The 12,367-nt window shown below is 62.7% G+C and overlaps 2 gene segments (V, D, J or C); both read left to right on the forward strand.

Moving 5' to 3' along the window:
* LOC122893824 overlaps positions 1-12,367 on the forward strand; it is a 248,194-nt gene that overhangs the window by 138,037 nt on the left and 97,790 nt on the right.
* Positions 1-12,367, forward strand: part of LOC122893823 — a 121,549-nt gene that overhangs the window by 67,493 nt on the left and 41,689 nt on the right.

Below are 12,367 nucleotides of genomic sequence, written 5' to 3' on the forward strand. Positions count from 1 at the left end.
AGGAGTGCAAAATCAGAACCCTTAGAAATTGCTCCAATGAGAAACATCCCTTTCTGAAAGGGGCTCAAGGGGTGAAGAGGGCAGAATTCTAGGTGGATCATTGTGGTCACTGGATCCTGGGGGACACTGAAAGATTGGGGATGCCTGAACCGAAGCGTGCCCAATCAGTGGAGCAGGGAAACTGTTACAGTCAGCCAGCCCAGAAGGGACTCCCAGCTCTGGTCACAATAAACTGTGAACAGGCCAGTCAGGTGATCTCTTTATGCCTGAGCACCCTGAAAAGGACTGGAACATGGAAGCCATTTGCCATCCCCTGGCAGGGACAAAAAGGCTGCCCCATGACTGGGCAACAGCTCTCAGGGTGGCAGCCACCCTGGAAAGGACAATGGGGCAGCTTTCTGCTCTGAGCAGGGAGTGGCAGAGTAGTAGGGTGCACATGCTAGCCCACAACCACTCACCGTTGCAAAGACACAAAGTACAGATATGCTTGCAGTTCCCTGGGACTCCCCGGGGGAGAACTGCAGTGGACACAAACATTGGGAGTCTTCAGAGTTTGGTGTACACAGAAGAGGAGATGGTTTGACCCACAGGTTTATTGAAGAGGAGGAACTGTGGTCTCACAACTTTGGGCCAGATACCCACATGGCTGTCTTTGCTCTGACCCTCTGGAGAGGCAGGGAAAGCTGCCAGGGACCAAAAACCACACAAGCAGCTCACATTGAACCCATCTTCCTGACAAGGGTGAGGCAACGCTTCCCAGACAAAGACGGCTGAGAAGCCAAGCAGCAGGCCCCTCCCCAAGAAGACACTATGGAAGAACAGGTGAATGACAAGCTCGTGGATCCCCAAGACTGTAAAACTTCAAAGCCAGGGGAAGATAGTATACTGAGCTCAAAGTGTCTCCTCCTGACTTATTGATCCTTCAGTCTGAAATCTTCCATTTCTTTTTTCTTTTTTACCTTTTTCCCACTTCAACTAGATTCTTATTTTACCAATTTGTGTTTTTAAATTTGCTTTTTATCTTTTTTTTTTCATGTCTACCTTTTGTACATTTACCCCTCATTCTAGTCCTTTTTTCTCTCTATTCGATTTTATTTTTATATTTGAGTTTTGATTTCTTTGCAATTTTGGGATATAGTGTCTTCTAACACACACACACCAAAATTCAATCAGGAATAAGTGGATCACCCTGCTTTGTCCGCTCTGTGACATTATAGTCTGTCTTACCTCCCCCCTTTATACTGTTTTGTTCCATTTTGGCTTTGTCTGCTTTTCTGTGGTAGCTTCTAACCACTTCAGATTTTTTTTAGGGTTTTTTTTAAATTTCTTTTCAGTGTACCAGAATTCATTGTTTATGCACCACACCCAGCGCTCCATACAATAGATGCCCTCCTTAACACCCACCACCAGGCTCACCCAACCTCCCACCTCCCACCCCTTCAAAACCCTCAGGTTGATTTTCAGAGTCCATAGGCTCTCATGATTCACCTCCCCTTCCAATTTCCCTCAACTCCCTTCTCCTCTCCATCTCCCCATGTCCTCCATGCTATTTGTTATGCTCCACAAATAAGTGAAACCATATGATAATTGACTCTCTCTGCTTGACTTATTTCACTCAGCATAATCTCTTCCAGTCCCGTCCATGTTGACACAAAAGTTGGGTTTTCATACTTTCTGATGGAGGCACAATAACCACTTCAGATTTTTTTCTAGGGTGCATTGTACTTGGGTTGTGGTTGGTATTTTAGAATCTGTTTATTCGCTCAACCATCCCTCAACAGTATAACTAGGAAGAGGAACTCTCAACAACATTATGGAGGTTCCTCAAGGCATTAAAAATAGAACTGTCCTGCAACCCAGCAATTGCACTACTGGGTATTTATCCCAAAGACAAGTGGCTCCCCAGTGACCTACAGTTATGTGGGTAAGTCCATCCCAGGTCAACAGAACACCCAGCCAAGTCATGTGAATGAAATAAATGTGTATTATTATGTAGTACTGAGGTTTTGATGTAGTTTTTAATGTACACCTAGTTTAACATCCGTTGGTTCACTAAGACTATGGTCTTATCTATCCCAAAGATACAGATGCAGTGAAAAGAAGGGATATGTGCGCCCCGATGTCATACAGCAATGTCCACAATAGCCAAACTGTAGAAGGAGCTGAGATGTCCTTCAAAGGATGAATGGGACCAATGGGAAGTGCTGTGTGCACAGAGCCCTCCTCTGGGATGGTCAGGAGCTCAGGGGAGGCCAAAAGGAACCCGATGCAGCACCACTCCTCCAAGGGCTCCTCAAGGTCTGCTCTCAGAGACTGGGGGCTCAGCCAGGGAGGTGCTGCCCCCTCTGTGGAGGGAGGTTCTGCAGGCTCCTTCCTCTAGGCAATGCCACACAAGGCAGCAATGCAGGACCCAAACTCGGGGCCAGATGGGGTCCACAGGAAGAGCATCTCTGGAACACACATCCTGAGAATCCAACAAGCTCATAGTAGGGGTCTAGCCCAGGAGGCTGGAAGCAGGGAGAACTCGGGCCTTTCCTCGCTTACCTCCTCACTTGGAATTGCTGCCATGGGCAGCCACGGCCTTTGGAATGAGACCTAAAAACCCAGTGGAAATACCTTTTCAACACTGACCATTCATGGTGCTGGGAGCCCCACCAAGCTCTGGGACTGAACTCAGGGGAGGGTCAGGGACCCAGAGGGAGCCAACACCCCCCAGAAGATGAAGGAGCAAAGGCACCAACATGGGCCCCTTGGGCAGAGAAGATGAGCACCACAGGAGGGACAAGACTCAGAGAGGCCCTCCCCATCTGCCAGATAGCAGTGATGTCAAAGCCTGAACCCCACAGGATATGGGAAGCTGGTGTGGGGGGTCCAACAGAGGGCCAGCCCTCCAGCTCCAGAATCCCATGGGGAACTTGAGACAAATAGACGCCAATGTTGGCCAGGCCCTGGGCAGCCCTCTCTAGAAGTTCTGGTGGTCAAGAGAAGGGATGAGAGACAACCAGTGTCCAGAGCAAAGCATTTAAACCCACTCAGAATCACCCACATTCACAACGGAGTCTAAGCCCAGGGGCCACTGGAAGGACAGAGAGGTAAGACTTCTGGGGCCTCGGGAGAAGGTGAGGGTCCTGAGCAGCCACAGCAAACGTCACCCTCACGGGGGCTCTGGAGTTCTGGCAGCAGCCCCAGCCAGGTGTGAAGGAGGGCACCTGGGCCTCACCTGCTCCTGGGGCTCCCCTGGGCCTCCCCTCTGCCTGGGCCTCCCCTGCACCTGCACCCGGACCTCCCCTGAGACTGAGCCTCTCCTTCACCTGTAACTGGGCATCCCTTAGGTCAGGACATCCTCTGATCCTTTATGTAGACGTCACCTGTTCGTGGGCTTCCCCTGGACCATTCCTTTGTCAGCACCTCCTCTCACCTTTCCTGGGCCTCCTCGGGTCTGGACCTCACCTGCACCTTTCCTGGGCCTCCTCGGGTCTGGAATACCACTTCATCTGCACCTGAGCATAATCTGAAACTAGGCTATCCCTGGGCCTGGGCTGCACCTGCACCTGCACATTGGCCTCAACTGATCTTTGGCCTCACCTGGCCTTCTCTCAGCCTCCCCCGATGTGAACCCCTGTGTACTTATACCTGGGCCTCACCTGCACCTGGGCCAGGGCCTACCCTTTTCCTGGAATACACATCACCGGTGCCTGGGCCTCTCCTGGTCTTCCCCTCTGCCTGGGCCTCACCTTCACCTACACCTGTGCCTCCACTGGGTAAAAACCCTCCCTACACCTTAACCTAGGTCTCCCCTGGGTCTGGACCTCTTCTTTAGGTGCACCTGGGCCTCTCCCGGGACTGTACTTTCCCTGGACCTCCCCTTGGCCTAGACCTCCCTGCACCTGAACCTGGGCCTTCCTGAGTCTGGACTACCAACCCACCTATACCAGGCCTTCATCTGCACCTAAGACTGCCCTCGGCCTCCTGTGGCCTGGGCCTCCCCTGAAAGAGTATGTGGGTCTCACCTGCTTTGGACTATACCTGGGCTATCCCTGGGCCTCACCTGGGTCTGGACTCCCCTGCACCTTTACCTAGACATCCCTTGACCCTCCCATGAGTCCGGACCTCTCCTGCACCTGTACCTGGAGTACCACCTCATCTGTACCTGGGCCTCATGCACTTCTGGGCCTCCCCTGTACCTATACCTGGACCTCATCTCCCCTGGGCCTTCTACCCACATGTACCTGGTCTTCTCCTGAAATGGACCTTCCCTTCAATTGGACTTGTGCCTGCCCTTTGTGTAAATGTCCCTTGGACCTCCACTGGGTCGTGGCTTCCCCTTTACCTGTACCTCATTATCCCTGGGTCTGGACGACCACATCACCTACATCTGGGCCTTAATTGAACCTGTATTGGGGCCTCCCCTAAGTCTGGATGACCATGTCAGTTATACCTGGGGCTCACCTGCACCTGGGCCTCCCCTATACCTCCCCTCTGCCTGGGCCTCCCCTGCACCTGTTCTTGGTTCTCCCCTGAGACTAGACCACTCCTTTACCTGTAACGCGGCATCCCTTAGGTCTGGACCTCCCCTAAAACTTATCTGGGCCTCACCCATTCTTGGGTTTCCCTGAGCCTTCCCAGGGCCTGGGAAGTCCCCTTCCCCTGCGTCTGGGGTTCCACTGAGTCTGGACAACTCCTGGACCTGCAGCTGGGTCTCCCCTGGGTCTGGACCTCCCCTTTAGCTGCATCTGGGACTCAATTTCCCATAGACCTCCCCTTGGTCTAGACCTCCCCTCCACCTATACATGGGCCTCCCTGAGTCTGGACACCAGTTCACCTGTACCAGGACCACATCTGCACCTGGGCCTCCCCTTACCTCCCCTGGGCCTCCTGAGGGCCTGGGCTTCCCCTGAATGAGTACATGGGCCTCAGCTGCTCTTCGGCCTCCCCTGCGCTGTCCCTGGGCCTCAGCTGGGTCTGGACCAACCCTCCATGTGTATCTTGGCTTCCCCCAGCTCTAGACCTCCACCTGCCTGTGGGCCTCCCTGAAGGCTGGACTACCACTGCTCCTCCCGAACCTGGGCCCCCCCGACTTCCCCTGGGCCTCCCGCGGACGTGGGCCTCCCCAGAAGGAATACGAGGGCCTCGCCTGCTTTGGGCTGTGACTGGGATGTCCCTGGGCTTCACCTGGGTCTAGACTCCCCTGGACCTCTACCTGAGCCGCTCGTGAGTCCGGACCGCTCCTGCACCTGCACCCGGGCCGCTCCGGGGTCAGACCTCACCGTCATGTATACCCGGGGCGGTGCTGGCTGTGGACCTCCTGGCTCGGACTCCCCAAGCCCCGGAACGTGGGTTTCCCCGGAATGAGTCTCCTGAGACGTGTGCTTGGGTCTCCGCTGGAATTAGTTCTCTTCTGCACTGGATCCGGGCCACCCCTAGAATATTTTCTCCTCAGCACCTTTTTCGGGTTTCCCTGGAAGGATTTCCCCTCAGCACCTGCCCCTGGGCCGCCCCTGGACTTAGCTGTCCTCAGCAGAGTCCGGCGCGCAGCAGCCCACACAGCCGCCCCAGCCGCGCAGCCCGAAGCCCCGCCCAGAGCGACGAGGCCGCCCCGCCCCGCGTGCAGCAGGAGGCCTGCGGATCGGGCACGCCCACCGCCTCCGGCACGCCCACCGCCTCGGGAACGCCCACCGCCTCGGGAACGCCCACCGCCTCGGGAACGCCCACCGCCTCCGGCACGCCCACCGCCTCGGGAACGCCCACGGCCTCCCGGGCTCCGCCTCCATCCGTGCGCCCCACCTCGGGCCGCCGGGGTCCTGCCCCCTGGGCCACACGCAAGTGGCCCCAGGGATGGAGGATTCGGGCTGGGTCTGTGTCACGGTGGTGTATTGTGACAATTCCGGCTGCTTCCACAGCCTCACTGACCCCATCGGAAACCCCGCCCCGGAGTCCCAGCCCGGCCCTGCCCCCGACCCAGCAGGGACACCAGCCGAGGACATCGAGGACATCGAACGAGGACACATCGCTGATCAGGCCGGACCGTCCTGCCGGTGCCAGGACTCCCCTCAGTCTGGTCCGATCCTGACCCCACCTGAGGCCCCTGGGACCCTCGGTGCACTCGGCGAGTCCGGAGGTTTCCGGAAGAGCACACCCTCCCCCACGGCCGCCCTTGGCACCTCTGGGCACACAGCCGAGGCTGGGAGCGAGTGCCCGAAGGACGCAGGGCTGACGCCCCAGGGCTGCCCCCATAGCCCAGACCCACCCGGTCCCCGCAGAGGATCCGGAGCGGCCCCACACCCGCCCTGCCCGCCCAGGGAGTCTTGGCATCTGCCCACCCCTGCGAGGGCCCTCCCCTGCTCCCCGGGGAGGCAGGGCAGGAGAGGCCGACCAGACACCCCAACTGCCCGGGACTGTGGGGCAGGTGCACGGGACACCTGTGCGGTTGGGCCCAGCAGGCGCCTGCCGCAGCGAACGGGTCCTTCCGCCACCTGCCAGGTTTTTGACAAGGAACTTCCCACTGTGTAACTACGGTACCTATAGCCACAGTGACAGACTCCGGGGCAATAACCCCGCCGGACCCCGGGGCTCTCCAGTGTGGCCCTGAGCGTCCCAGTCCTACCTGCCCACTGTGGTTCAGCTGCTGATGCCCAGGAGCCCCTCCCCAGGCCCCAGACTCATGTCTCCATCTGGGAGGTACTGACGTGGGGCCCGAGGACCCTTTCCCTGTGCCGGTTCCCTCTGCAACCCCCCGTGTCCCCTGCACAGGCTCCCCTCCGGGCCCCAGCTGAGAAAACCCTGCGGCATCGTCTCTCACAGGTAAGACGGGGGCAAGGGGTTCCTTGCTCCCCCCCCCCCGCCCCCGACACACCCAGCCCAACACTGCCCATGTGGTGGGAGGAGACAGAAGGGTCCGCACATTGGTGACACGTGGCAGGGACAGAGCTGGGGCACTGCAAAGTCAACGTGGGGCCCAGGGGCTGGGACGGTCAGTCGGATTGGCCAGTACCAGTGGATAGGATCTCCCCGAAGCTCCACCGAGTTAGGGACCACAGGGAGGGGCCATGTGCAAGCACGAGAGGATGTGAGGGACCCTCCGGGGTCGGGGGGAGGGGGCAGGGGCTCCAGGGAGGGTCCAGGCACCAGGGGCCGTGACTGCCCCCAGGGACAGGAAGGAGCAAAGGCACCAACATGTGCCTCACAGGAGTCACAGGTCCAGCAAGGACTCACCCACCCCCCAAGCAGCAGTGATGTCAAGGCCTGAAGGCCCCGCAGCACACGGGCAGCTGGTGTGGGGGGTCCAGAGAGGGCCAGCCCGCCAGCCCCAGATCCCATGGGAAAATGGAGACAAACGGACGCCATGTCGGCCAGGCCCTGGGCAGCCCTTTCCAGAAGCTCCGGTGGTCAAAAGGGGGGACGAGAGGCAAGCAGTGCCCACAGGGAAGCATTTAGGCCCCCTCGGAACCGCCCACATCCACCACGGAGTCGAAGCCGGAAACCACTGGGTGGTCAGAGAGGCGAGACCCCTGGGGCCTCGGGAGAAGGGGAGGGTCCTGAGCAGCCCCAGCAAACACCACCCTCCTGGGGGCTCGGGCGCTCCAGCAGCCACCCCAGCCGGGTGTGCAGGACGGCACCTGGGCCGCCCCTCTGCCTCCGTTTCCCTGCCCCTGCACCCCGGCCTCCACTCTGCCTCCCCTGAGTCTGGACAACCGCGTCTCCTGCACCTGGGCCTCTCCTGGTTTCCCCTCGGCTCGGAAGTTCTGAGAACCAGATCTGCACCGGCCCTAACCCTACCTGGCCCTGGGCTTCCCCTGGAATTAGTTCTCCTCCACACCTGTACCGGGGTTTCAGTCCGTGGACCTGGGTCTCCCCCAGCGCGACTTCCTGGGGCTCCCCGGGAAAATGTTCTCCTCAACACCCGTCCTGGGTCTCGGCCTCACCTGCACGTGCTCCAGGTCCGGCTGGAACCAGAAAGGACTGTGGCTGCCCCAGGGGCAGCGGCCGTCTGGGACGGAGGGTCTCTGGGCCCCTCAGCCCAGGGGCTCTGGAGAAGCTGGGCCCCCGCGCAGACGGCAGAGGGAGGCAGGTGCCGGGCGTCAGAGGCACAGCGGGGGCCTGTGACCAGGGGGACGGAGCCCGGCGCCGTCCTCCCAGACGCCCTCGCAGGCCGCGCCGCTCAGCAGACCCAGGTCCCGAGGGTCCGTGGCGCCAGGACCGACGGCGGCCGCCTCCTTCCCCGTCTGTCCTTCCTGGGTGGGAGCCCCCTGACCGCCCCAGGGTCCAGCGGCCCCGGAGGGACCCCCCCACCGCGGGGCGGTTCATTCGCCCAGACGGCTGTCCCACCGGCTTGGGTGCCCAGTCGGGCGCGCAGCAGCCCACGCGGCCGCCCCCCAGCGCAGCCCAGAGCCCCGCCCGGAGCCCCGCGGCCGCCCCGCCCCCTCCCCCCCCCCCGTGTGCAGCAGGAGGCCTGCGGCTCGGGCACGCCCACCGCCTTGGGCACGCCCACCGCCTCCCGGGCTCCGCCTCCATTCGCGCCCCCACCTCGGGACGCTGGGCTCCTGCCCCCTGGGCCACACGATTCGGGCTGGGTCTGTGTCACGGTGGTGTATTGTGACAGTTCCGGCTGCTACTCCCACAGCGTCACGAACCCCACCGAAAACCCCGCCCGGGGGTCCCAGCCCGGCCCTGCCCCCGACCCAGCAGGGACACCAGCCGAGGACATCGAACGAGGACACATCGCTGATCAGGCCGGACGGTCCTGCCGGTGCCAGGACTCCCCTCAGTCTGGTCCGATCCTGACCCCACCTGAGGCCCCTGGGACCCTCGGTGCACTCGGCGAGTCCGGAGGTTTCCGGAAGAGCACACCCTCCCCCACGGCCGCCCTTGGCACCTCTGGGCACACAGCCGAGGCTGGGAGCGAGTGCCCGAAGGACGCAGGGCTGACGCCCCAGGGCTGCCCCCATAGCCCAGACACACCCGGTCCCCCCAGTGGACCCGGAGCGGCCCCACACCCGCCCTGCCCGCCCAGGGAGTCTTGGCATCTGCCCACCCCTGCGAGGGCCCTCCCCTGCTCCCCGGGGAGGCAGGGCAGGAGAGGCCGACCAGACACCCCCAGCTGCCCGGGACTGTGGGGCAGGTGCACGGGACACCTTTGCCGAGGGGCCCAGCAGGCGCCTGCCGCAGCGAACGGGTCCTTCCGCCACCTGCCAGTTTTTTGACAAGGAACTTCCCACTGTGTTACTACGGTGGATACAGCCACAGTGACAGATTCCGGGGCAATAACCCCGCCGGACCCCGGGGCTCTCCAGTGTGGCCCTGAGCGTCCCAGTCCTACCTGCCCACTGTGGTTCAGCTGCTGATGCCCAGGAGCCCCTCCCCAGGCCCCAGACTCATGTCTCCATCTGGGAGGTACTGACGTGGGGCCCGAGGACCCTTTCCCTGTGCCGGTTCCCTCTGCAACCCCCCGTGTCCCCTGCACAGGCTCCCCTCCGGGCCCCAGCTGAGAAAACCCTGCGGCATCGTCTCTCACAGGTAAGACGGGGGCAAGGGGTTCCTTGCTTCTACCACCCCCCCGCCCCGGACACACCCAGCCCAACACTGCCCATGTGGGGGGAGGAGACAGAAGGGTCCACACATTGGTGACACGTGGCAGGGACAGAACTGGGGCACCGCAAAGTCAATGCGAGGCCCAGGGGCTGGGACGGTGAGTCGGGATGGCCGGTACCGGTGGACAGGATCTCCCCGAAGCCCCACCGAGTTAGGGACCACAGGGAGGGGCCATGTGCAAGCACGAGAGGATGTGAGGGACCCTCCTGGGGGGGGGGGGCTCCGGGGAGGTTCAGGGCAGCAGGGGCTATGACCGCCCCCCGGGACAGGAAGGAGCAAAGGCACCAACATGTGCCTCACAGGAGGCACAGGTCCAGCAAGGACTCACCCAAACCCCAGGCAGCAGTGATGTCAAGGCCTGAAGGCCCCGCAGCACATGGGCAGCTGGTGTGGGGGGTCCAGAGAGGGCCAGCCCGCCAGCCCCAGATCCCATGGGAAAATGGAGACAAACGGACGCCATGTCGGCCAGGCCTTGGGCAGCCCTTTCCAGAAGCTCCGGTGGTCAAAAGGGGGGACAAAAGGCAAGCAGTGCCCACAGGGAAGCATTTAGGCCCCCTCGGAACCAGGAGTCGAAGCTGGAAACCACTGGGTGGACAGAGAGGCGAGACCCCTGGGGCCTCAGGAGAAGGGGAGGGTCCTGAGCAGCCCCAGCAAACACCACCCTCCTGGGGGCTCGGGCGCTCCAGCAGCCACCCCAGCCGGGTGTGCAGGACGGCACCTGGGCCGCCCCTCTGCCTCCGTTTCCCTGCCCCTGCACCCCGGCCTCCACTCTGCCTCCCCTGAGTCTGGACAACCGCGTCTCCTGCACCTGGGCCTCTCCTGGTTTCCCCTCGGCTCGGAAGTTCTGAGAACCAGATCTGCACCGGCCCTAACCCTACCTGGCCCTGGGCTTCCCCTGGAATTAGTTCTCCTCCACACCTGTACCGGGGTTTCAGTCCGTGGACCTGGGTCTCCCCCGGAACTAATTCTCCCCAGCGCGACTTCCTGGGGCTCCCCGGGAAAATGTTCTCCTCAACACCCGTCCTGGGTCTCGGCCTCACCTGCACGTGCTCCAGGTCCGGCTGGAACCAGAAAGGACTGTGGCTGCCCCAGGGGCAGCGGCCGTCTGGGACGGAGGGTCTCTGGGCCCCTCAGCCCAGGGGCTCTGGAGAAGCTGGGCCCCCGCGCAGACGGCAGAGGGAGGCAGGTGCCGGGCGTCAGAGGCACAGCGGGGGCCTGTGACCAGGGGGACGGAGCCCGGCGCCGTCCTCCCAGACGCCCTCGCAGGCCGCGCCGCTCAGCAGACCCAGGTCCCGAGGGTCCGTGGCGCCAGGACCGACGGCGGCCGCCTCCTTCCCCGTCTGTCCTTCCTGGGTGGGAGCCCCCTGACCGCCCCAGGGTCCAGCGGCCCCGGAGGGACCCCCCCACCGCGGGGCGGTTCATTGGCCCAGACGGCTGTCCCACCGGCTTGGGTGCCCAGTCGGGCGCGCAGCAGCCCACGCGGCCGCCCCCCAGCGCAGCCCAGAGCCCCGCCCGGAGCCCCGCGGCCGCCCCGCCCCCTCCCCCCCCCCCGTGTGCAGCAGGAGGCCTGCGCCTCGGGCACGCCCACCGCCTCCGGCCTCCGCCTCCATTCGCGCCCCCCCCCTGGGGCCGCTGGGCTCCTGCCCCGGGGGGCCACAGGCAGGTGGCCCCAGGGACGGAGGATTCGGGCTGGGTCTGTGTCACGGTGGTTTCTTGTGACAATTCCGCCTGCTTCCCACAGCGTCACGGACCCCACCGAAAACCCCGCCCGGGGGTCCCAGCCCCGGCCCTGCCCCCGACCCAGCAGGGACACCAGCCGAGGACATCGAACGAGGACACATCGCTGATCAGGCCGGACGGTCCTGCCGGTGCCAGGACTCCCCTCAGTCTGGTCCGATCCTGACCCCACCTGAGGCCCCTGGGACCCTCGGTGCACTCGGTGAGTCCGGAGGTTTCCGGAAGAGCACACCCTCCCCCACGGCCGCCCTTGGCACCTCTGGGCACACAGCCGAGGCTGGGAGCGAGTGCCCAAAGGATAGGCTGACCCCCCAGGGCTGCCCCCATAGCCCAGACCCACCCGGTCCCCGCAGAGGATCCGGAGCGGCCCCACACCCGCCCTGCCCGCCCAGGGAGTTTGGCATCTGCCCACCCCTGCGAGGGCCCTCCCCTGCTCCCCGGGGAGGCAGGGCAGGAGAGGCCGACCAGACACCCCCAGCTGCCCGGGACTGTGGGGCAGGTGCACGGGACACCTGTGCGGTCGGGCCCAGCAGGCGCCTGCTGCAGCGAAAGGGTCCTTCTGACACCTGCCAGGTTTTTTGACAAGGAACTTCCCACTGTGTAACTACGATAACTACCACAGCGACAGACCTCACGGCGAAAACCCAGCTGGACTCCGGGGCTCTCCAGTCTGGCCCTGAGGGTCGGAGCTGGGACTCTGGGTCCCCAGAGCAGCAGCAGCTCGGCCCATGGGCTTGTGTTCAGCTACAACGTCCACCCACAGCCGCGGCCTGGAAGGGCCAGGGATGGCCACGCATCTCCCATCGAGCCGGCAGGCACAGCCCTGGCTCTCCTGGCTGCAGGCGGCAGGGATCAGGAGGGACAAGGCCTCCAGCGAGCAAACTGTCAGGGACCCAGCTCCCCATGAGCAGGACCCCCGAGACCCAGGGCAGGCTGACAAGACTGGACACGGGGGCTAGGCCTGTAGCACAAGCTCATGCCTGATGTTCGACGCAGAACGAGGTCCACGGGAAGTGGAGCACCCCCTGGCCTCCGGTATCCT

This window comes from Neovison vison, chromosome 13, assembly GCF_020171115.1.
Source record: "Neovison vison isolate M4711 chromosome 13, ASM_NN_V1, whole genome shotgun sequence".
NCBI classification, from domain to species: Eukaryota; Metazoa; Chordata; class Mammalia; order Carnivora; family Mustelidae; genus Neogale; species Neogale vison.